This window comes from Lissotriton helveticus, chromosome 6 (genome assembly GCF_964261635.1).
Source record: "Lissotriton helveticus chromosome 6, aLisHel1.1, whole genome shotgun sequence".
Taxonomy (NCBI): domain Eukaryota; kingdom Metazoa; phylum Chordata; class Amphibia; order Caudata; family Salamandridae; genus Lissotriton; species Lissotriton helveticus.
Window position 1 is genome coordinate 1,100,983,835 of NC_136067.1, and position 25,711 is coordinate 1,101,009,545.

General features: G+C 46.4%; 1 protein-coding gene and 1 long non-coding RNA gene across 2 annotated transcripts in view; one reads left to right on the top strand and one right to left on the bottom strand.

Moving 5' to 3' along the window:
* Window positions 1–25,711, bottom strand: part of LOC144761648 (geranylgeranyl pyrophosphate synthase-like) — a 366,008-nt gene that overhangs the window by 316,129 nt on the left and 24,168 nt on the right. The window lies entirely within an intron of this gene.
* On the top strand, window positions 3,346–8,239 carry LOC144761649 (uncharacterized). The gene is made up of 2 exons (XR_013595831.1): window positions 3,346–3,467; window positions 7,557–8,239. It is a non-coding gene; the product is annotated as an uncharacterized LOC144761649 (long non-coding RNA).

Genomic DNA, 25,711 nt, shown 5'->3' on the forward strand with positions numbered 1-25,711 from the left:
GTATTAGATCTTGCCAAGGGAATAGAGAGAACCATTATTTCTTGGAAGGTTATTTCTGCAGAAGAACTGTTGGTGCAATACAATCTTTCAATAAAGGAGTTGTCAAACAAAATAGCAAACTAAATTGTTACAGATGTGGTGCAAAAACACATTTGGCGAACTTTTCTGACTGTCCTGCTTTAAAGAGAAAATGCATAAAATGTGGAAAAGTTGGTCATTTTTCGACGGTGTGTCATGCACAAAAGAAAACAATTAATTCTACTGTTAATAGTATATCTAATGTGGAACATGATGTGCACAATATATTACTTACTCACTATGATGATGATTTTGTAAACAATGTGACCATTCCTTTTAAGGCTCCTTTAGGTAAAGTGTTAGTAGGTAAAATTGCATTCGAAGCCATGGCTGATTCAGGGTCACCTATTACCATCCTTTTGGATTTTTTTTTTTTAAGGAGGACTGGAAGGATGTTAAACTTAAAAAAACTGATGTGAACCCCAAGGCGTTTGGTAATTTTGATATTTCCATGTTAGGGTTTTTTGAAGACACATTAGAATTTGAAGGACGAACATTTTTTACCAAAATATATGTAGCCATAGATGGCAAGAACATTGTAGGATGGTTTGATCTAGGAAGATTCTGAAGAAACATAGCAATGTTTTCAAAAATGATGTTGGACAAGTTAAAGGCTTTTTCCATAAAATCAAATTAAAAAAGGAGCAGTGCCAATTCAGCACAAAGTACGTATGGTTCCTCTGGGCATACAACATAAATTTAAATCTCATTTGGATACTTTGTGCTCTGAAGGTATTATTGAATCCACAGACAGTTTGGGATGGGTTTCCGCTATTGTTATCGCACTTAAAAAAAATCAGGATTTGAGATTATGTGTCGATCTCAGGTCCCTTAATAAGAATATTTTTGTTGACACTTATCTGTTACCCCGTAATCAGGAAATGTTAGCAGCTATTAATGGGGCAAAATATTTCTCGGTTATTGACCTTAAATCGGCGTACCATCAGGTACTTCTTGATGAGTCTTCAAAAGACCTCACAACTTTTATTACTCCATTTGGTCTCTATAGATTTTTTAGGATGCCTTTCAGTTTGGCCTCAGCGGCCAGTGTTTTTCAAAAGCTAATTGAGAATCTATTTCAAGGCATAAATGGTGTGCAGTCATTTCAGGATGACATTTTGATTTTTGCAGAAAATGGTGAACAACACAATATGATTCTTGACAAAGTTTTCAATATTTTAGGTAACAAAGGAATGACAGTGAGTAAAGACAAGTGCACATTTCTTGTTGAGGAGATTAATTACTTGGACCACAAGATTACTCCTGATGGCATTTTTCCAAAGGTAGATCTTGTTAATACTTTGGAGAAGGCTAGTAGACCACAAGATAAGGATTCGTTGCGTTCCTTTTTAGGGTTAGGCGAGTACTATTCTAGATTTGTTAAAGGTTATGCTCTTGTCGTTGAACCTCTCAGAAAACATTTGAAAAAAGGTTCTCAATTTATTTGGACGAATATTCATGATGAGGCTTTTATTAATGTGAAGAAACTGATTGCTAAAGCGCCAGCTCTAAATACGTTTGATCCTTAAGCGAAATCTTATGTCACAGTGGATGCCAGTGCCATTGGGCTTGGTGCTGTGTTTATGCAGATTGTAGATGGTAAAGAAAGAGTAATTTCATTCATTTCTAGAGGGATTCGAGGAGCAGAGAGGCACTATAGCACCACTGAAAAAGAGGCTTTGGCCTGTGTATGAGCAGTAGAAAAACGTAAAAGTTTTTTGTGGGAAAGACCTTTTGTTCTGGTTACGGATCATAAGCCTCTTGTTTTTATGATGGATGGTGTTAGAAGTGGTAAGGTTCTTCCAGGCTTGTATGGCTTATTGCAAGATTGCAGGAGTTTAATTTTGTAATACAACATATTCCTGGAGGTAAAATGTTTACTGCATATTGCTTATCTAGACTTCGTCCTCTAGATGGGTGTGACAATTAGATAATTGATCAACATGAATGTGTTGTGGCATTGGTGGATGCTGTTGATTCATGTAATGCTGCGGTTTCAGAGAAAGAATGGATTGATGCCATGACAAATGATACTATTTTGACTAAAGTAAAGCATTTTGTTGTTAATAGATGGCCACCTTGTAAAAATGTGGATGTACATTGTTGAAGTTTTGCTCAGATTGCTGAGGAGCTTAGTATTGAAAATAACATGATTTTGAGACAGGATTTGTTTGTTCCACCTGCTGGGGTCAGAAATAAACTTATTCAGTTGGCTCATTCAGGACATCCAGGAGTATCTGGTACTAAAAAATTGCTGAAAGCACATTATTGGTGGCCTGGCATGGATGCCAGTGTGGAAAGGATGGTGGACAATTGTTCTGTGTGTGTGAAATTGGATAAGCATTGGAAAGTTTCTACACAACCTTTATCTATTCAAGAAGTTCCTGCAGGACCTTGGAAAAAAAATTCTATTGATTTTTCGGGTCCGTATGAATGTTTAGGTAGGGAGAAAAGATTTTCTATGGTTGTAATTGATAATTTTTCAAAGTGGATTTATTACACTTTTTTAGAGCATCCAGTTACTGATGAAGTTATTGATTTTTTCTGGGAAAAGTTATCATGACTCATTTCATAAAGTGAAAAGTAAAAATATAGAAATTGGTGATTGGGTACGTATCATCAAACCTACATTAAACAGCAAGGGTTCTTCCAGGTTTACTAATCCTTTGAAATTTGAAAGGGGGACTGATACCACTGTTTTACTAAAGGACAAGGGTTGGTGGAATAAGAGTTCTGTTGTGGTTCTTAAACCAGGGCAAGAACAATTTTTTGCTAAAGAAGAAGATGGTGGTTTGGTATGGATTAATGGTGAGGATAATGAGGGGGAAGGTACCTGTGCTCATTTTCCTCATTCTAATTTGTCTGAATTCAATGAAGAAGAAGTTATGGATTCGGGTTCTTCTGTTCAAGAAATGTCTGTGTTACAAAAGAGAAATTCTAGGATGCCTAAAAAGTTTGATGATTATATTTGTTTAAAAAAAAAGCCTATACTGCAATGTTTTAGTTTTTGATTTATTTTGTTTTGTTTAAAAGGATACATGTGGTAATTGTGTCTTCTCTTTATTTTTATTATAGAATTTAGATTTGCACCTAGGTCATATAGAATGTATTGATGTAACTTTGGAATCTTTAGGAATTGAGATTGTTAACAGAAGCGGATAGAGATTTGATTGAACCGGATGCGTTTCCTCTGCACCAGTGGGTCTTATTACAGCACTTAATAAATTACTTTATTTTTATATAATTTTTGTCTCCCTCTCGTCATTACAGTATTGCTCCGGAAGTAATACTAGCTCACCTCTTCAAAATGGCCAAGAGACGCTACATCGGCGATCCTTATCGACCGATTGCAGTGAACCAGAGTGGCAATACGCCGTAAATCTCAAGAGGTAAGCTCATGCTTGTGGAAAACGACCACCCTCCACATGATACCTATATATGTTCTTGATCCAGTTATTCATCCTCCCCTTTCTCTCTACCAGAATCCCTAGAATACTTTTGAATTTGACGTGATCCAGAGCTGACCTAGAATAGGAGTCTTCTCTATCAGTAAGCAGTGTCATGCCTACACCCCGTGGATACTACGCTCGCTGGCGCGCCTTTAGAACCCCCTCCCTTAATCGTACTCACAACACGAACGATCACTGTAGACTTCGAATAGTTACATGCTCGCCACCCTCTCCCAACACTCACTCCCCACATAGAACCGCCACACAGCACGTTAAGACCCCTCCTAGTAGGTACCTGAACACGCATTCCAATACCTAGCAGCCCTACACTAACGCTCATACTTCCCGATATAGATCACCACTGTTTCACTGTTCGACTTGTCTGTCCGATCAATAAACTTAGCAGCACATACACAGACTTCTCATTAAACACCGTGATTCACTTTCACCGACTAGTTTTTCAAAATATGGTCCTCTCGGACTGCCTATCTGCCACAGCAGTTAGTGCATGACTCTTGCACTTCCTCTCCTCTCTCACTACTGAGGACATTTCTTTCCAAACTATACCACTGCCGCTTGGATGCATAAAACTTTGCTTTGCTCCCTAAATGTCTACCACTGCTGAACCAGTATCGCCTTTCCTGCCCTCTCCCTTCTCGATGCCCACCTTACCCGGCTCTCTGGATCCCCCATCGTGGAAACAACTAACTATAAATATATTATTACAGACTTTCTTATATTTCTTTTACCATACGATATGTGTCCGGTCTCGACATGGTTTTTCTGCATTTCTAATAATCTTGGCACCAACTTTTTGACCGTATGTACACCATTGCTGTTTGTCGTATATGTTTCCTTTTCCTCAATTTCGCACCAAATTTAAATCAATTTTTTCATCACGTCTCATCTACACTATGCGCGTAGTGCAACTCTCGATTTATACCTATTTCATATGACTGATGTCACACTCCTCAATAATTTGGCGACCTATCGCAACACGAATCTCGGGGACCCCCACATAAACTACATGTAAATGCAACCTATGATTGATTCTGACGCATTGCCAACTATATATTTTTCAGTCATATTTCGTTGCTGATTCTACATCGCTTTCTGATGTATTTTGTCCTTTCTTGTTACTTTATTATGTCTTGGCACCGAAAACACTGTAATGACCACATGCAAATGATGGTATAATGATGAATGTTTTAACTGCATTTCTGCCCCCCTTTCTCCCATGATGTCCGCACCTGATTTTTCATGCCTCTTCTGACATATATACTGAGTGCAATGTTTTGATCCAAAACACATTTTACATGACATCTTCACCTTCCTTTGCGACCCTTTTTAACATTTTCCATATGCAAACACTGTAATGGTTGACCCAAATGCTCTGTTATTCATATCTCTCCTGATGCCATATTGTCCATACAAATCTCATTTGGTTGAATCTCAATGTCACTTTACCTATTATCCTATTATAATTTGCACCTACCTGGATTTTTCCATTTCCTGTGTAACCTGACTTGATCAAAAAATGTAACAACATGATTTCCATGTCACTGCTCTTTCTCATCGCTTCCCACCCTTTTCGCTCTCTATATGTCTCATTTTTCTTCTTTCTTCTTTCCCTCCCTCAACCTGAACTCTCCACCCGCTCTCTCCTCCCACCCTGCTCTCTTTCACTCTCCTACAAAACAAACTTTTAAATCCCATATGTATGAATCTCAAAGTCACTCTACCTAGTCTCCTATTATGACTTGCACCTACCTGGATTCTTCCATTTCCTGTGTAACCTGACTTGATCAAAAAATGTAACAACATGATTTCCATGTCACTGCTCTTTCTCATTGCTTCCCACCTTTTTCTCTCTCTACATGCCTTGTTCTTCTTCTTCTTCTTTTTTTCCCTCCCTCAAACTGAACTCTCCACCCGCTCTCCTTCTTCCCACACTGCTCTCTTTCACTTTTCTACAAAACTAACTTTTTCGCTTTCTGTAAATGTATGTACAGCCCTGAGGAAGCCCCAGGCCGGATGGCCATTTAAAAGGATGAAACACGTGTTGGCTGTTCTCTCACTCACTATCACGGATATAGTGACTAACCAAGTATATAAACACAACAGAAACAAACCAATGTGTGATTGGAATTTTTTCCACACATTATATTAAATACAAATCTTGCCCAGACAATCCTGTTTTGAACCCTACTCACGTTAGGGGGATAGGGGATTCCCCCTGTCAAGGGCAAGCAACCAAGAAGACTCTAGCTCAATTTACGGCTAGTAAGGGTTTGGGTTCTATTTACCCCTTTGTTTTCCTAATGACTTATTTATTTAAGGCTGGAGATGGCTCGCAAAAGGCCCCAACTCCTTGATCCAAACCAACGTAACCATACATCCACAACAACAGGACATGCCAAAGCTTCCCGCGGTGAGCATGGGGACCGCACACCGCAGAGTGCAGCAACCCCAATCACCCCCACCTCACACCCCCGGGGCTGTCCCCCACTACGTACCGGCGGGGTCCAGACTCACCACAGACCACACGAGGCCGGTCAACGATGCAACATATCCACCCACAACACCACACGACGGAGGATGCCAGTGGATGCACCCACCAAACCGCCGAGGCCGGACTAGCACCGCGTGTCCAGCGGAGGGCAAAACATTACCCCAGGCTGTCGACATTGCACTCGGCCCCCCCCCCCCAAGCCACTGGATCACTTGGTGCCCACGGAGGCAAGGCCACCCACTGGCACCCAGGAAGGAGGGCCATGCATCATTCGCTGCACCCTCCCGGCGCCGTAGAATCTCAGGATGCCCACTGAATTCAGTGCCCGCTGAGCACGTTAAAACACAGCCCGGTACGGGCTAAGGGGCAAGGCCATAGATTGTTTCCCGCCTGCAGCTGTGGCCTATGTGCAAATCCCCTGGCGCCAGCTGCTGGAGTCCACTCGGGGCAGGCCACATGGGCGAGGCCCAGTAGGGCCTGCTGCCCCCTTCCAACTAGAAGGGCCAAATGCCCCCGCACCACCACCCAAAACTGGCGAGTGATGCAGGGTGCTGAGAACCGCTGGTGCCGGAAGAAATGTTCCCGCAACATCATGTGCACAGATGCAGATGACGGAGAGTGACTCAGGACTCTGTACATGCAAGCATGCACTTTACCACTGAGCTACACCCGGGCCCCAGGACCCAAGACGCCTTTGCCAACCAAGGGAGCTACCCCAACCCCCCCCCCCCCCAAGGCGGGCCACAGGCATGTCCAGCTCGCCCTGCCCAGGCTGCAACCCAACTGGGGAGACCGGGTGGGGGGAATTGCCCAATAGCATGCACTCACTGTGCAAACGTAGCTGCGCAGCTTCCCAGGGAACACGTCTAAACGGCCTAAGGGGTGCGAGGAAAGAGGCCGCTCGGAGGCCGGGGGAGGAACTTATACCTCTCCCCTTCCCCCACCTCGGCCGGAAGTGACGAGCAGGACCCAAAAAGGGACTCCAGACACTAGTGAGAGAGCGCCATTTACAGTGAAATTTTGTAGGGGTGCATCATATGTACAAGTAGTCAGCACCCGCATATATAGAGGACTTTAATCATGTTGAAATGCAATGTGGGATGGAGAATTAGAGAAACTGTTATTGGAAATCTGAAGAGCCAGGGTTAAGAATACATCCACACTTGCTGTATAACCTAGAAATGTCGTTAAAATGAAATCTTTCACTTATAAGAAGTGCGTTTAAACGAGCACTATTGTGCATTTAGATCCGCTTATTAAAGTTAACTGTGCCTTTATATTTGAACAATTAGCTTAAACTAGAAAATGCATTTGCTGTTAAGGTTGGAGGCCTAGTGACTAACGTAAACTGTTGGGCCTTTAAATCGAGCTGAGGCCTAGTTCATAGAATTGATGCAGGCCTGTTCGAAAGTTTTGCTTAGCATTTAGATGTGGAAATATTTTTTTTATATAAAAGATGCCTTTAGAAAACTTGCAACATTTAATGAATATGAGCCGAAATATGTATTCTTTTGCAGGTGCACCATCAAGCCGATAGTAGAGTAGAAGGGCCCATTGTGTATGAGAGTTAGAAATGCTAGACTCAGACATGGAGGAGTAGACCAGGAATTTGAAGATACGACTTGAAGAGACAGAGAGTCTGAGACCCAAGGATGTTTAACGGACAAAAGATGGAAGAATGCCATAGCGGAAAACTTCGTGTAACCGACACCTTCGAGAGGGCATACCTGAAGGCGTGTCGTTCGCATTTTGGGGTTTCGTATTAGGGACAGCACCCCGAGGGTGGAAGCAGAGCAGATGGGCTGAGGAGCTAGAGAGAGCGGTTGGATGGTCAAGGAGCTTAGCTGTGAGGAAGGAGTCTCTAGTTAAGAGAGAATGTGGGCGAACTTCTTTGGGAGGTCACCACGGCTGACACCTTTTGCTAGGATGGACTGCTGTTAGGTAGGGATGTCACCTAGTATAGTGTAGGGACGGACTAATTTGAACTTATGTCTATTATCCCGATGAGTACTAGAACTCAGGTTATAGCGATTCTGTACAGTCTGATGATTCCGGAATTGATTCTCGTATTATTCATCAGTCGCTTGAGACTTTTCCGTAGGATTATGTTTGTATTAGTGCCTGTTTACCTTTTGAACCTCTTGCTGAGGTGTTTGTATCTGCAGTTATTTTTGGTTATGTAATAAACCTTTCAAACTTAGTTTTGGTCAGTGGTTCTTGGGGAAAGTTATTGGGATTTCTAAAATTGTTGTTGATTCTATAGACAGGATTGCCTAATTCACTCTATGACAGGTAAAAAGGTCTAGTCGACCTGTGACGGGATTCTGGAGAATGGTAAGCAGACTCTAGAGGTAAAATCCCGCCTTTCCAGTTGGTAGCAGAGTAGGATGGTTTACCTTCTGGAGTGAGGGGAATCTAGAATTAGGTTAAGATTTCCCCGAGGCCCATAGAGAAGCAATGAAGAGTGTCCAGAAAGCTGCGGACGGATGGAGTTCCATGGAAACTGACGAAAAGTGACAGTGCGGCGGAAAGCTGCAGGTTGGAGGAGAGTGAGTATGAAAAGGGTCATGCGTTGTTAGATTGCGGTTATGTTGTGTTGTATGTTGTATTGTCTTGCGGAGTTGAGTGTCTGTAGTGTGAAAGAGAACAGGTTGTGAGCACGCGCAACCAGTGAAAATCTTAAGCTCGAGGGGAGTTTAAGTGGTTCAGGTGTATCGAACACCCAAAGTAATTGTCGACCATTGTTAAGGGGGTCATGAGGTACCATTGATCGCCCGCAGGACCGAGATAGGGGGAACAAATGTGTGAGTGCGTGGGTAATGGACGCTGGTCGGAAGTTGCCGTGAGTTTGTAACCTATCAGCTGAGGCGATTGTCCGGTCGTTCGCGGACAGACATTTGCCAGTTTGGTGACAATTACAGTTAGACTGTGGACGTACAGTCAGGGAGGTGGTTGCTTGGGCGGAAGTAATCATTTTCAGTGTATGATTGGGACGCATGCGTGATCGGGAGACGAGCGGAGAAAGGAGGGGAACTGCCGCGAAACGGAGGCGAGTGACGTCAGAAAGAGCCGCGCTGGGATTGGTCGGCTAGCGTGGAGCCGCGCTGAGATAGGGCGGTTAGTGAGAAGCCGCGCTGGGATTGGTAGATTGTCATCAGGAAGTAAACGAGTGCTGTAAACAAGGAACTGTAGTGGATTTTCATCATGAAATGTTTTAAATTGTTGCGGAAATGTTTCAAGGGCGACAACAGGATAGAACCTCGGGGTGGGGAGGAGGCTCCACCCGAGAATACTCCAGCTTATTATATAGCAACGAATGTTGGGTTACACACCATATTGTGGCTTAGTACCTGGTGTAAGATGACAGATGGAAACGAAGAATTGACATTTCCTAAATATGGAACGTTTAGACTAGAGGTGTTGTATCAGCTGAAAGCGATTATGGCTGCGTTGCGACCATTGCCCAGACCAACACAGTTCGAAGCACTAAATGCATGGATCAGGGCAGCCCATGAACGGAACAGAGATAGGAGACAAGAGAGGGTGAAACGATCAGTTAGGGCGGTTCAAGATGCGAGATGGGATGCATTGGCCAAGAGGTGGAGGGTACAGACCATAGAAGGGGATAGGTTGTACCCATTGCTGGAAAAGACAGGGGATGCACAGAGGAAAAGTACGGAGGATGAAGACAGTGAGACAGACGACAGCCTGATAGAGAGGCTGTTGTCAGAGAGACCACCTCCATACAATCCTGAGTTGGAAGGAACGCAAACACCAGCAAAGAACTGGGGAGTCTCGGACGGGGATGGAGGGGGTAAAATGGTGAGTGAGTCAAGTACCTTAGGGGACAAGTTTTGCCCAGAAGAAGGGAAAAAGGTACCTCCACCTTCCCCAGTGGCGAGAGTAGTGGGAAGGTTTACAGTACAAAAGGTTCGGGTAGAAGAGGGCGTCAACTCTCAGAAACTGCCAGATGCTCTTACGGTACCAGTTACCATAGGTCCCATAGTATCCGTGTACAATCCAGAACAGAAACAATGCGAGAGTTCACCACAAAGAGAGAGCGAGAGATGTGTCAGTGAGGACAGGAGTAACGTGGCAGATGGGTGGAGGCAGTTGCCAAAGCCCATAGAAAGAAGCACTCCTTTGGCAGCATCAGCAGACTCCTCAGAGGAGCACATGGGTTGGAGAGGACCAATGGATCTGAGGGGACCGAGGCCGAGGTCGATGAGGGAATTAAGGCCAGATTTGAGAACTTGGGAGACCATTGTGGACACTCAGAGCGATAGATCGAGGAATGTGATTGGGTCCGAGAACCAGGAAAGTAGGAGGGTGTCCCACTGCGCACCTGGTGAAAGCAGACAGGAATGGGAACGCGGAAGTGTGGAGAATAGGGGGGCATCCCACCACACCTCCGGAGTTAGCCGACAAGAGTGGGACCGTGAAGGCTGGGAAAACAGAAGGGTTCCCCCTAACACACCTGAAGAGAACAGGCGAGAGAGTCAGGACTGTGGCGGGAGGGACTCTAATGGGACTTCTAGTCAAGGTACATTGAAGGCCGCAATTAAGGCAAGAAGGTTAGATGTGCTGAGGCTGAAATCAGAAGTGGAGGAAATAGTGGAAGGTACATTGCCACTAGAAAGAATAGAACTCTATGAACCAGACGAGCTGTTGTTTGTGGCTAAAGATGTTACCCGGAGAGCTAGGACAGCCCATGAGAAACTCTCTGAACTAGCGAATAAGTATGCTGTGGATTTAACAAAGACGAAAGCGCTGCAGGGTGGCCATAGGTTGCAGTACTCGGACCAAGATCTAGAAGAAAAGAGGGTGATCGGATTAAAAACCCACATCAGGGAACTGATTGTGGGAATCCGAACATGGTCAAATTTGGAGAAGTGGGAAGAAAGGTGGCCAAAGAAGAAGACGGTTAGACAAAGTGCTATTGAGACATCCCCGGGAGGAGGATTGATGCATACAGAAGCGTACCCCTTGCGGGAGGTGGCTCATGGGGGTTATGTACATGTACCCTGGAGTAGGGGAGATCTTGCTGCCTTTACGAAAACATTTCCAAAGTTGCGTGAGAGTCCAGTGGAATGGTACAAGCAGGTAGAGAGGTGTGTTAAAATCTCAAAGGTGCTGTGGATTGATTTGAACACGCTGTTTGACATTGTGGTTCCAGGTGATTTGTGGATAGCATGTAAGGTCAGTGTTGAATGGCCCACAGCGGAGCCAGAGCAAGATGCTGCCACAAATGGACCGTCACCCAGGGTGATGGCAAAGTATGAGCAAGCGATCACGTGGCTAAAGAGGATATATGACGGTACAACGCGTACCGTCACAACGCATACCTTTACAACGCGGCCGTGACAACGCAAGTCGTTACCACGACTTGCGTTGGGGGGGCGCGGATTTCGAATAGTTTAATTTACTATTCTAACACCAGTCCCCGTGGACCCTAGGGAAGGTGTTAGGATAGTAAATTAACTATTTTTAGACCTTGAGCGCCCTCCAGCGCAAGTCGTGGTAACGACTTGCGTTGTCACAGCCGCGGTGTAAAGGTACCGCGTTGTGAAAACATCGTTGTAAACGATGTTTACCGGCTAAAGACCAAGGTACCTCCACAGGACATTGATTGGGTAAAAATAGATCGGACCAGGCAGGAACCAAAGGAAACAGTGCATGAATATTGCGAGAGGCTATTGCAGATCTTTAAGCAGTACAGTGGGTTAGATGTGATGGACCCAAAGGACATGGGACAGTTCGTATCCAAATTTGTTCTGGGACTGAGGCCTGATATTTGCCTAATGATTCAGCAACATTTAATCTGTTGGCAAAACAAGCCTCTGGATGAGATCTTGAGATATGCGAGGTATTGCAGTGATGAGATAGACTCGAAGACAAGGAAGCTGAAGGATAAACTGATGTTAGTACAGATGCAATCGGGAGGACAGGGTCAGTCAGGCAATGGCACCTTGGGAAGAAAATCAGGGGGACAGAAGAGGGACAACGAGGAGGGTCCGAGGCCAAGGGTAGATATAGCGACCCTGAAAAAGACGACCAAATGCCACCAATGTAATGAGGTCGGGCATTGGAGACGCGAGTGCCCCCATAACCCAGACAATCAGGTACAGGAGGAGGAGGAGGAAGTACAAGCCCCTCCGGTACGGAAGGTGACAGTGACCAAGTTCCAGACTACGAAAGGGGGGACGTCAGCCCCTAGGGCTCCGGTTCCCCAGCCACCGAAGATTTCAACAGGGAACAAGGTATACAAGCAGATGCCTTTCATAGTGGAAGGGGACGAGTGTTACCAATTTGACCCAGTGACCGGACGGTATGTGGATGGGGAGGAGGGCTGTACTCTCGGAGCAGTGCTGGAGGTAGATCAGAGAGGACTGTTTGTAGAGGCAGATGTAGATGGACATCCCACCACCTTTCTGGTTGACACTGGTGCCTCTCGCTCCACTGTGCGGTCTGCGGTAGTTCCCAACTTACCCCTTTCAGGACAGACCATACAAGTTGTAGGAGTAGCAAACAGAAGAATGACAAACCCCCTGACTGAGCCAGTCCCTGTGAAGATCGGAAGTTTCAGAGATAGACACCAGTTCGTAGTGTGTGATTCTAGTCCTGTGTGCCTGTTAGGAAGGGATCTCTTGTGTAAACTCAATTGCACCATCTATTGTACCCCCAAGGGAGTTGAGTTGCAGACAAACGATGACGATGCAGACTTTAAGGTTGCAAATACGCATGTGTGCATTGAACTGTACCCTGCTCTGACAGTGGAAGAACTCCCTTGGGACCTGAGAGATTCAGTCTCACCACAGGTGTGGGACTTTACAGGGGAGGAAATCGGGTTGATCAAAGGCGTAGAGCCAGTTAGAATTCAAGTGAAGCCAAATGCTGAATTCCCAAGGACACCCCAGTACAAGTTGACCCCGGAAACAATTGCAGGGATAAGACCTGTGATTGAGTCCATGATTAGACAGGGAATCCTAAAGGACGTTATGAGCAGTCCCTGTAACTCTCCGATAATGGGGTTGCAGAAGCCAAGTGGGAAGTTCAGGATTGTGCAGGATTTCGAAAGGTTAACAACATAGTTGTTCCATGCTGTCCAGTGGTACCGAATCCATCAGTGATACTGTTTCAGATACCGTTCCAAGCTGAATGGTTTTCTGTGATTGATTTGTGTCAGGCTTTCTTTTCCATCCCATTGCACGAGGAGAGCCAATTTCTTTTCGCGTTCAAAATAGAGAGTCGCGTTTTAACATGGTGTCGTATCCCATAAGGGTATACAGAGAGCCCATCGATCTTTAATCAGCTGCTGAAAAGGAATCTTGAGAGTCTGGTACAGCCGCAGAACTCGGTTCTTGTGCAGTATATAGACGACCTCCTTGTTGCGTCAGATACAGAAGATGCTTGTAGGATTGACACCGTTGCCTTGTTGAACCACTTGGGAGAGAATGGACACAAGGTGTCCCCCAGCAAGTTACAGTACTGCCTGCAAGAAGTGCAGTATCTGGGTCACAGAATAGAGAAGGGAAAGAGAAAGGTGTCGCCTGACAGGATTGAGACTATCATGAAAATGACTGTGCCCTCGACACAAAGAGAGGTTAGGATGTTCTTAGGTATGGTTGGCTACTGCCGACAGTGGATTGCTAACTTTTCCCTGAAGGCGAAACCATTGCAGAAACTGACGCACAAGGACGTGAGTGATCCGGTACCATGGGACACAGACTGTATGATGGCCTTTCTTGAGCTGCGAGAGGACCTGTGTCGCGCTCCAGCTCTGGGAATGCCCGATTACACCAAATCATTTGCATTGTTCTGCTGCGAGAGAGAGGGGTGTGCATTGGCAGTCTTAGTGCAAGACCATGGAGGAGTCCGTAGACCAGTTGCATACTTCTCGGCTACCTTAGATCCAGTAGCCTCAGCGTTGCCCGGATGTCTCAAATCCGTTGCTGCAACAGGTGTCAGCATTGAAAGATGTGAAAATATCATGATGGGATATCCACTGACAGTGCATGTGCCTCATTCTGTGGAATTGTTGATGACCAGGACCAAGACGCAGCACTTGACCAACAACAGACTCACACGCTACGAGCAGGTTATACTTGCTGCGGAGAATGTGACTCTCAGGAGGTGCTCTGTCTTGAATCCTGCTACTTTGTTGCCATTACCAAATGATATAGAAGATGATTGGGAAGACCATGATTGTCTTGATGTGACTGAACTGTGCACCAAACCTAGACCGGATATTGTTGATGAGCCATTGACGGACCCTGATGAAATTTACTTTGTGGATGGCTCATGTGTAAGAGACAATACTGGTCAGTTGAGAGCAGCGTTTGCTGTCTGTACTATTTCTGGAATAATTGAAGCAGCCTGTCTGGAAGGAGTACACTCCGCGCAGGTGGCTGAGATAATTGCGTTGACGCGTGCCTGTTTGGCAGCTAACGGGATTCGGATCACCATATTCACTGACAGCCAATATGGGTTTGGGGTGGTTCATGACTTCGGTCAATTGTGGTCTCAAAGGGGCTACATGACATCATCGGGCTCCCCAATAAGGAATGGCGAATTTATCAGGTTATTGCTGGAGGCCTTGCAAGGTCCTGCAGAGATAGCCGTGGTAAAATGTACAGCCCATAACAAAGGTACGGATTTTGTGACAATGGGGAATCGTTATGCTGATGAAGTTGCACGATATTGTGCAGAGCAGGGATACTCCTTTACCGAACAAACCATTGAGGGACCAAGGGAAAGAACCGAACTAAGCATGATGCTTGAGGTGGCAGACACATGGGAGGAGTTGAGAGACATGCAGGGACAAGTGTCAGATTATGAAAGAAGGGTGTGGGAATCGGCTGGTTGTGTCAAGGGAGAGTTGGATATGTGGGTTTCGGCTGATGGACGAGCTGTGTTGCCAAATGTGCTGGTGAGTGCAATGGCACGACAGATACATGGTCCTGTGCATCTAGGAAGGGATGCGATGATGCGTGTGTTCAGACAAACGTGGTACAATCCAAAATTTAGACAGGCTGCGAAGCAGTATGTCAGAGATGTGTAACCTGTCAACAGCTGAATGTTGGGAAAAGAACACCTGTTACATTGAGTCACATTGGGAGGTCCGGCGGGCCTTTCTATAGGATGCAGATAGATTTCATTGAGATGCCGAGGTGCAATCGCCTCAGGTATGTCTTAGTGATTGTGTGAGTGTTCTCTAGATGGGTTGAGGCATATCCCACTCGTAGGTGCGATACACTCACAGTAGCGAAACTATTGTTGAGGGAATTGGTGCCACGATTCGGGGTTCCGACCTCTTTGGAATCGGACAGAGGAAAGCACTTTAATAGCGAAGTTGTGAAGATGCTCTGCTCTGCCCTGAACATTGACCAGAGACTGCATTGTAGCTACCGCCCAGAGGCTTCTGACATAGTGGAGCAAATAAATGGAACCCTTAAAGCCCGAATGGCAAAAGTGTGCTCATCCACATCCCTGACGTGGCCCGACGCATTGCCGTTGGTACTAATGAGTATGCGTAGTACCCCAGACAGGAGGACAGGGCTTTCACCTCATGAAGTGCTGATGGGGAGGGCTATGAGGCTGCCATCTATTCCTACAACTTCTTTGCTGAATATCACAGATGACCTGATCCTTGATTACTGCAGGGGACTTTCTGACGTCATACGTTCTGTGTCTCTTCAGGTGCAGGCTGCTGAAATCCCGGCTTCTAGCGACCTTTGTCACGACCTGTGCCCTGGTGACTGGGTCCTGGTGCGGAAGCACGTGCGGAAGAGCTGCCTGGATGTACGTTGGAGAGGCCCTTTTCAAGTGATTCTAGTCACTACTACTGCTGTGAAGTGTGGCGGATTGCCAAATTGGGTCCATGCTTCTCCCACCCGACGAGTCCCAGCACCCGCGGAGGGAACAGCTCCTTTCGTAGATGAAAATAATAACGAAGAAGAAGATTCATCAGAGGGGGCAAGTCAAGCTGTGGGGGTGCCTGTAGAAGTTGGGGACTCCCCGGATCAGGTAGGAAACAGCCAAGACGAAAGTGACACGGAATCTGCCTCAGAAGGAGGAAGTGGCGGAGAAGGTGATCTGAGCGCAGAGGAGGTTGACAGTGGAGACGAACAGGGTGTGCAAACGAGAAACAGAAGGGCAAGAAGTGCAGAGGATCATTGGCCCGAGAGACGGAGGCGAATGAATGTGAGATTGGCTTCCGAAATAGATCTTGCCCCTGTGTCCGAAGAATCAGATCCGGAAGAGGGAGAACAAGGAGCTGAGCAAAGGGGTCCGAGAAGGTCAAGGAGGGTGAGAGTACCTTGCCGAAGATACGCCACTCCAGAGTGGACCTACCCGTTCACAAATGCGAGGGGTACTGAGGTCCGGGAGGGTGAGGTCAGTGGCAGTGACCAGTACGATCCCAAATGTTAAGCTGGAAGTGATACTGTTAGTACCTGGACTTGAAATTGAAGGAGTACTAACACTCACCATTCCCAATCCCCCTTACCTAAGCAAGATACGTGATTTACGTCTGGATAGACTGATTTTTCCTACATTTGGTCCAGATATACCAGCTTATGACGCAGTTGTGCTCCGCATGGAACTTTTAGACTATGTGTTGCAGGCAATCGGATCAAGTATCATCATTGATTATTAAAGACTTGAAAAGACGTTGAAAAGACTTTGTAAATAGCTGTTGAACTTAACCTAGAGCAGAGTGGAAGAATAACAAATTTAGGGACTTTCCACAGAGGATGGAGAAGGGTTAGGGCTGTCTATTGTTGAAGCAAAAGAAGAACTGAAAACGGGGATTTCTGCTTTCCGAGGTGGTTCGAGAGACTCAATTAGCAAAGAAAGAGACTTTTGGTACTTTCCGAGAACGAACTATTTTGTGCTGAGACCATGGCGCCTGGAAACCCGAATTGTAGAGCCAAGTGCATAGTAGGCACTCTTTTAGGAGGAGTGATACTCCTTATAGCTATAGTAGTTTTAGTTTCCTATTTTGCACCACACGAACAGGTAGAGAAGGCTGGGGGGACACTGACACCTACTACCCCTAGTCAGAAAGAAGACAGAGAGCGAAGAGAGAAGGCTTTGTTAGCTGCAGAAAGTCGCAGGCTACATACAGATCTGTCTAAGGGAAACTTTGGACAGAATGCATATGCAAAGCTATTGTATGAATACATTGATGCGATGGATGCGAAGGACTGTTATGTGTGCATGCAATTGCCAGCTTCAATAGATGAGGGCATTAGATACCATCACCTTCCCTTGACATATGGAATTTCATGTAGTTTGCTGATTAGTATACTTTATGGGCGAAATCATTTTGAATATTTCTTTTCGAATTATGATGCTGTGTTACCAGAAGTCCCGAATTACAAGCATTTGAACAAGTGGCATTATTATAAGTCAGAGGACAGACTTGGATATTTTTTCATTCCCACCCAGGAGCTAGACACACCGTATGCACACCGACACAACTTGACCTGCTCATTATCTGAAACGGAGAAGAAGTTCATTGAGCAAATGGAAGATAGGTACACGAAGCAAAAACAGTTGCGAGATTCAGGGCAAGGCAAGGTAGATTGGACGGAGGAAGAGAAGCAGCATAAGTCAAGAGGGAGTTATGGTCCAATAGCTCTGGATGAAGTGCAGAAGGGGAAGTTGTGTCTTCACAGACCACAGAGGTATTATGAAAATGTGTATGTGGGTCATACTACGTGTGAACACACCTTCACATTGGAATACTACACCAAAGATTTCCTGAAGAGCGTGGTGCAAGTGATTCCTACTGTGTATTTTGTTTGTGGAAAGAATGTGTATGTGAGGTTGCTAGAGAAGTGGTATGGAACTTGCTATCTAGCAATTATCTTTCCCAAGATTTATCATACAGAAGATTTTGCACTCTTAGAGGGAGGGCCTCAAAGGAGGGTAAAGCTAGGGGAAAGTGCTGGAGCAATTGTGGGAGATGTGTTTGGAGCAGCGATACCTATGTTGGGTGTCATTTTAAATGACATAAAGATACGGCGATTGGCAACTGTAGTGGATGAATTGTCAATGAATACAGCCAAGTCATTAGTGCTGGTTGAGGGTGAGATGTTGTCGATTAGGACAATGGTTTTACAGAACCGTCTTGCCCTAGACGTCATTCTAGCGAAAGAGGGCGGGGTCTGTAAACGATTGAAGGTCCAAGAATGTTGCACTTATATACCAGACAATTCTAAGGATCTGGAGAAATATATAAGCAACATTACTGCAATCCATTATGAAATTGAGGACTTGACACAAGAGAATGCGTGGGAGACGGTTGGCAAAGGATTTGGGAAAGTTGGAAACTGGTTTGCCAATTTAGGAAAGAGTTTCCTTGGGTTTGTACTGAAACCCCTTATCATAGTAGTGGAATGTGTGATTGGGTTGTGGGGTTTGGTAAGATTGTACAAGTGGTACAAGTCCAATAGACTGGCGAGATCAATGAGAGCGCAAGAGATACGAATGGAGAGGCTGCAGGACAGTCAATACCGCAGCTTGAGAGCGTTGGAAATGCTCAAGCGAGGGAAAATGGCCACAAGCTCGGTTTAGTTGGTTCTTACCCTAAGGATGATGTAAGGTGGTGATGACACGGGTCATCAAAGGGGGAACTGAGAGAGCGCCATTTACAGTGAAATTTTGTAGGGGTGCATCATATGTACAAGTAGTCAGCACCCGCATATATAGAGGACTTTAATCATGTTGAAATGCAATGTGGGATGGAGAATTAGAGAAACTGTTATTGGAAATCTGAAGAGCCAGGGTTAAGAATACATCCACACTTGCTGTATAACCTAGAAATGTCGTTAAAATGAAATCTTTCACTTATAAGAAGTGCGTTTAAACGAGCACTATTGTGCATTTAGATCCGCTTATTGAAGTTAACTGTGCCTTTATATTTGAACAATTAGCTTAAACTAGAAAATGCATTTGCTGTTAAGGTTGGAGGCCTAGTGACTAACGTAAACATTTGGGCCTTTAAATCGAGCTGAGGCCTAGTTCATAGAATTGATGCAGGCCTGTTCGAAAGTTTTGCTTAGCATTTAGATGTGGAAATATTTTTTTTATATAAAAGATGCCTTTAGAAAACTTGCAACATTTAATGAATATGAGCTGAAATATGTATTCTTTTGCAGGTGCACCATCAAGCCGATAGTAGAGTAGAAGGGCCCATTGTGTATGAGAGTTAGAAATGCTAGACTCAGACATGGAGGAGTAGACCAGGAATTTGAAGATACGACTTGAAGCGACAGAGAGTCTGAGACCCAAGGACGTTTAACGGACAAAAGATGGAAGAATGCCATAGCGGAAAACTTTGTGTAACCGACACCTTCGAGAGGGCGTACCTGAAGGTGTGTCGTTCGCATTTTGGGGTTTCGTATTAGGGACAGCACCCCGAGGGTGGAAGCAGAGCAGATGGGCTGAGGAGCTAGAGAGAGCGGTTGGATGGTCAAGGAGCTTAGCTGTGAGGAAGGAGTCTCTAGTTAAGAGAGAATGTGGGCGAACTTCTTTGGGAGGTCACCACGGCTGACATCTTTTGCTAGGATGGACTGTTGTTAAGTAGGGATGTCACCTAGTATAGTGTAGGGACAGACTAATTTGAACTTATGTCTATTATCCCGATGAGTACTAGAACTCAGGTTATAGCGAATCTGTTCAGTCTGATGATTCTGGAATTGATTCTCGTATTATTCATCAGTCGCTTGAGACTTTTCCGTAGGATTATCAGCCTGATTCATGTACAGGCCGTTTTGCGTGGCCCTAATAGCGAATCATAGCGACTCGCTATTGAGGACACGCAAAACGGCATTCATGTAGGAATTGCTAATTAAATAGCGATTCCTACATGTTCTTTATTTGCGAGTAGCAATTTGCTACTCGCAAAAACTCCCCATTCATTCCTATGGGCCAAGAGGCCCATAGGAATGAATGGGGAGTATCCCTTAATTGCGAGTAGCAATTTGCTACTCGCAAATAAGATAGCGATTTTAAGGGTGCCAGGGGTGTCCAAAGGACACCCTGTAGCACCCCTAAAAAGCACATTTGAACAGGTGTTGCGCACACACATGTCCAAAGGACATGTGTGTGTGCAACATGCAACTTAGAAAAATGCTTTTAAAAGCATTTCTCTGAGTTTTTGCTATTTACCGAGAGGTCTGACCTCTCGGTAAATAGCGGCCCCAAAAGTGCTAAATCGCAATTTCTTGATGTGTCATGAATAGCATTTGAGGAATCTCTAATAGAGAATCCTTAAATGCTATTCCTCGCATATTTGCTAATTCTTAAATAGCGATTTTTGCATTTGGGATCATGAATACCAAATGCAAAAATCGCACTCGCAAAGGGCCAGATTCTCAGAATCTGGCCCTTTTGCGAGCGCTATTGGCTACATGAATCAGGCTGTATGTTTGTATTAGTGCCTGTTTACCTTTTGAACCTCTTGTTGAGGTGTTTGTATCTGCAGTTATTTTTGGTTATGTAATAAACCTTTCAAACTTAGTTTTGGTCAGTGGTTCTTGGGGAAAGTTATTGGGATTTCTAAAATTGTTGTTGATTCTATAGACAGGATTGCCTAATTCACTCTATGACAGGTAAAAAGGTCTAGTCGACCTGTGACGGGATTCTGGAGAATGGTAAGCAGACTCTAGAGGTAAAATCCCGCCTTTCCACTAGGCTTCCCAGTGTGCCATCCTGTGGCACTAAAGGGGCCGCCCTCTTATGAGGGTCCCCTTCAAGGACATTGGTCAGCCCACAGAAGCACAGTGTATCTGTGGAGCGCTGCGCTGGCACTAGTTGGTTTTCTTATTATCGTATTTTCCCTGACCATGCCATCAGTCATTTATGGAAGCTGGAGTAAAGTTGGGGCCCCAGCCTCTTCTAGTTGGGATCTCCGGCCAGCCTATAAAAAAGACTAATATAATGCACACAGAAAGGAATGAGAATGTGAGTCCCTGACATATGAGCGAAAATGCAAATCCAAGATTAATTCTAAACTAGCCTTGTCGTATAGAGTAAACAAAAGGTCCATAAAGGTGAACGAGGCGCTGGCTTTAGTGTGAAAGGAATGTTTTGAAGGGTGAGGGTTGGGTGCCATCAGTGGCAGGAAGAAATTATGAAAAGTAAAAAAAACATTGTGGGTGCCCTTTGTACCTCTCTAAAGAAGTCACTGTGAGAAATTAAGAAATGCGTCCTATAAATCGATATCTTTGACAAATGTCATGGAAAATGTCACATCAACAATACAAACACTTGTCTCACTGAGGAAGCTTAGGAGGTTGAGTGTCTGCTGCTGTAATCCGTGAGTAACATACAGGTCATAATTTCCAATATCAGCAATAGTGTTTGGTGGGTTAATGCACACACTGCATGGATTTGAGTATCTGGAATATCAAGCTCTCTATTTTATTTTACATATTTTATACAGTGTAAAACCAACTTGAAGGAGAGGTGAAGCACAACAGAAAAGATGTTAGTGTCAAATCATTTATATATGAATTTCGAATAGAACACGACTATATACAACATCCATTCAGTGTGCCCAGATCTAGAGCTCATTTAGCCTGGCACATCAGTTCTGTTTTGAAAAAACCCCGCACTAAAACAACTGATTAATTACACAGTGCTCCCCACCCTATTACCAAAAATGCCCACTAAGAAATGTTGAAACAGGAACAACATTTAAGAAAAAGGGGAAGAGAGAAGAGAAAATCCAAGGGAAAAGGAAGAAAAGAAAGAGTAAGGTAGTGCCTGACAGCTGGCTTACCGCTATCATCATTCGCCATCCCTTTCTTCCTGCAAGGAAGAGAATGGGTAAGGGGTCTTTTCTCCATGGAATTTTGTCGATATGATGTCACTGTAGATGGTGTATACTGCTGTCAAAAGGGAATTGGTAACCTCCTTGCTTTCTCCCACCTTTAGCCCATTAAGCTGTACAGGTATATGCTGATTCCAGTTAAAGCTGTATCCACCAGACATTTCTGGAATTGACCCCTCCTCCATTGGCTGCTGGCAGTGCGTCTACACCTGAGGCTGCACCAGCCCTTTTCTCTCACAGATGCTACTGGTGCCTCCCAACAATTTCTACTTCTCCTAGGTTCAATCTAGCCATCCTCACCAACTTCAAGACAGTTGACCTCCGAAGCTGCAGACTTAGTAGTCTAAAGTCAATCACTCCATGTGGCAACAGTTTTTGCCGTAGGAGTCCTCATAGCCAAAAAATGAGACTGATGTAAGGAGCTCATAATGCAGCAACTCAGCACACCGCCGGGTTCAGCCCCCTCCAGCGAGGAATAGTATGTTAGTAAGAGCATCTACACCCCCCCCACCCGGTGCCTTCTCAAACTCCAGACTCAATAATTCCTGACCCAGAAACACCACACTCAGAGACATCTGAATAGCTGCTGTTGTAATTGACCCCCGCCCACTCTTAAACTTTAGTTTGGTGGTAGTAGAAAAAGCTCCCCACAGTTGAAATTAAAGGAACTGTGCCCTCCAACCACTCCTGCCCCCTCTATAACCAACACAGGCAAAAAAAAGGATCCATACCATTTACCACCTGCGACAATCAGGCGGTAAATGTTTGCCAGTTTGGGCCCTTTTTTCTCAGGTGGGGCGTGGGAGGAACAAGCAAGATTAAGTCAACTATTTCTAGGTCTGGGGCGGGCCAAGCCGCCGGCAAAAATGGTTGTGCGGCATTGAGGCTTCATCGGCTGTTCCAGCTTCCACGCATTGTCCCCGGGGTGCACTTCTACGATCGCCCTATGCACCGGTAGCATTGAATTGCTGTACTCATGCTGAGCATTGCACTATACTTTTGTAGCGGATTGGAGCCTTCTCCATCGATTCCCGGTGCTCGGCGGTCTTTGACGCGGAACGAGTGGCTTCATAGGCCAGTTCATCCTCTATGCGTGCCTGCAGATAGGCGAGGACACGAAGAGACCAACATCTGACTGGAACGGGGGTCTGCTGTTGCGGTGAGTGTGCCTGGTGTGGGACTGCTGCGGTGCCTCCCCCCCTCATGTGCTCCCAGCCCAGCAAGGGGGCAGCCGCATCTGGCTGCTTCCAACCCTTAGTGCTCGTCCCCGCCATACCCTATTGGACTCACGGGGACAGGGCCCGTCTGTGTGCCTGCGAGGGCCCACCAGTCTGTGACTAGGCGTAGAGCAAGGGGGAGTTGTTTGGTGTTGGCCTGCCACAGCCTGCGCCCGACTGCCCAGTGACGTGGCGCATGATCCATGAGCCCTTGGCGTACTGCAAGGCCCCTGCGGTCCAGATGACCTACAGGACTCTGCCACTTTGCTGCGCAGCTTCGCAGCAAGGTACCGCATCCTTCAAGTGCTGGGCCCACAGCTCATTCGACATCACTTGACTTACCACCTACTACCGGACCCCTGCACGCTGCCGTGGGTGCCTGGCTCTTCCCGGAATGCGGAAGCCTGAGCCCAGTCACTACACAGCATTGAGGTTCTGGGCCTACATGTGTGCCTGCTGAGAAGCGCCGTCCAGCACCCTTTGCGCTGCCTATGCATGGCTCTCTCCAGGCCTTAAATAGAGCTTCATTTCTCCTACAAGCTGAAATCTGAGCCTGACAGACTCATCGCTCTTGGACACTTTGACCTCTGCCTTCACTCTTTTGGTGCCAACATCCATCCACCCTGAGTTTCACCGACAGTAGGGCCGCTCACGCCAGTAGCGTCCTGAACCCTTGCACAGCCCTCTCGTTCCCTTGGGCATTGCATTGTGCATGGGCCTACACTCCTACGGTAACCAGAGGAGTCTCGTTTTCCACTACCCTGCTTGGGCTGCAATGTCTCAGCATGGGCCGCAGGGACCCCAAACAGAAGACCCTCCCATTTGAAAAACTTGCGGATAAGGCTTCTGAGGAAAGCGCCAGCATGGCAGAGGGAGTCCAGGATGCGGATCGCACTGAAGACCCCTCTGCCCCATCCATATCACTGCTGCAGGAGATGACAGCTAGCTTCAGGTCGTAAGACGGGCGGTTTGATGCCCTAGACAAGAGTATTGCCAGCATGGGGGCCAAAATCCAAGTCCATGACAGACGCCTTGAGGTGGCTGAGGTGCGCATCTCTGACATCGAAGATGGCACTGCACAGTCCCTCAAAAGGTTGGAGCGCGTCAAGTGCATCCTCGAAGATGTGGCGATCAAAAACGAAGATCTCGAAGCGCAAAGCCGGCGCAACAACATCCGCATCCTTGGAGTGCCAGAGACCGCCACCACGGGCCACTTGGACCTCTTTGTCGAAACTCTCTTGACAGACCTATTTGGAAAGGATTCCTTTACCCCCGGCTCTGTAATAGAGCATTACCTCCTTGTTAGTCTTCCTCGCCACATGACTAACAAAATGAGCTTCAGCTCCACACCAGAACCCTCCAAAGCAAAAGTCAGCCTCCCATGCCTCCCATCCCTTCCCAATTTGGCCGACCTAACACACCCTTGACCTCTATAAGAGGCAGGCCGGCCCAACCCATCAGCCTGTTTTTTTAAGTTCTGCGCACGATTACTCTCCAGTTGCCCCTTCAGGTAAGTGATTCCTGCTGTAGCGGGAGCATGGGTCCTTGGTTGGTGGTCCTGCTTTAGCGGACTCTGGGGCTTTTGGACCTCCCCCTTCCTTCCCCCAGTCTCTTCTGGGGCCGGTGAGGCTCTGCCTTAGCGGGCCTGGGGTCAATACGGGGGTGGTACGGGGTGGTCTGGGGCTCTTCTGACCCCTCGCACTGACACGGTCATTGGTTGTTGGCCTCTTTCTCAGCCCACGCTCCCACCGGTGCTCTTCAGCATTGGTTGTGCCTGGGAGGTGTGGTGAGCTCCTGTGGCTCGTTCGGTTGCTCCACTGTGCTTATGCGGCAGTACCTACGCTGTGCCTTGGTGAGTTTTGGCTTCCCTGGATCTTGCGGTGTGGCCTCACTGGTGTGGGTTCCCCGAGTTCCCCAGCCCTGTCGCGGCTGTCTCGGCGGGCCTGGCCTTCTTGCATATCGGCCCGTAGGGCTGGCCTACAGCCGGGCGGCTGCTGCTTGTAGCATGGGCTCACCTTCTGCGGTCCGGGGTGGGTGCAGTCCTCGGCTCTGCCTGGGTCCACTCATGGCGTTCTACAGCTACGTGGCAGGGGTTTCCCACGTTTCTTTCCACCCTCGATCGGGCGGCTGTTTGCTTTCTGCTCCTCTCCTCACCCGGGGTTCCGAGGGGCAGCCGCTCCCCTCCGGCTTCACACAGGCTGGTTTCTCTCAGGTGAGGCGATTCTGCATTTTCCTGGGCAAGGTTGGAGTTGGTGCTGGCCTGTTCATTGGTAATGAGTCAATCGCTGCTCATGTGAGTAATTGCTTTGGAAAGGTCTAGTTTACTCGAGTAGCTTTCTGGTGGCATACATTATGAGCCGGCTGCATTATTTTTCCCTTTTTTTGCATCAGCTGTTTTAGACTTCTGTGATGTCTGTGGGAGTGGCGAAAAGCCGGCTCGGGCTGCTGTGGGGCTCCTTATTCTTATTGTGCTATCTTCTGCAGCACCCGTGATATGTTTATTTGTTTATTTACATTGCCTGGGGGGGGGTCGGTCACCTGTGGACTGGTCTAGGTTTCCTTTCTGGCTTTTCCTGGGTTGATAGGGAGTATGGGCTTGGGCTAGCGCGGT